This window comes from Cephus cinctus, unplaced genomic scaffold, assembly GCF_000341935.2.
Source record: "Cephus cinctus unplaced genomic scaffold, Ccin1 Ccin1_scaffold1162, whole genome shotgun sequence".
In the NCBI taxonomy this organism is placed as follows: Eukaryota; Metazoa; Arthropoda; class Insecta; order Hymenoptera; family Cephidae; genus Cephus; species Cephus cinctus.
The window spans coordinates 2,469-3,219 of NW_014333652.1; positions in this window are offsets into that span (position 1 = coordinate 2,469).

Genomic DNA, 751 nt, shown 5'->3' on the forward strand with positions numbered 1-751 from the left:
TTCAATTATTTTTTTTTGTATATGCTTTATTACTATTATTATTATTATTGTTCATTATTATTTTTACACCATTGAAATCACTTATATACCTCTATTCATTTACTTGTTCAATATTAGATGTAATCATTATATCCTTGGTATCTATTAGTTATAATTGATTTTATTGTAATCTTAATTGTTAATATTGCGTAAATGAAGGATTAGATGTCGGCCAATTGTTTGATTTATTTTGAAAAATTTTAGGAATAGTTAAATTATAACTTCAATTAATGATAAATTTCGGCTGCGACATTTAACCTTTGATCAGTTATTGGGAAATAATGCTTCCACTAATGCGAATGTCCGGATTGTACCCCGACATTCGTGTTAAGGGGGGAGGTGTTACGTCCGCGTGGAAAATCAGATCCTACGTACGTGGTCTATGTCCGACTATAGGAAGACTAAACAGTGGGTCTGGTTTTCATCACATAGCGACCCTAGGAGATGGTTATTTAATATATAGGTTCTAGGTCAACTGACAATGAATAGAGCCTAACGGAAATGTTTATAGAAAGCGTATTTAGTCTATGGTATTGACAGTTATTGACGTTGTTTATGCGATGCATATGCGGACGCTCCTAACTTTATGACTCAATGACCCTTCCTGGAAAACCCCACTAAAAACTCCTTATTTATTTACAAAGCAGTCATCCTCACCCAATCCTGATCCAGCAATTCCTTTACCCTTATGCAGAGTACCCCCGCCAAAATT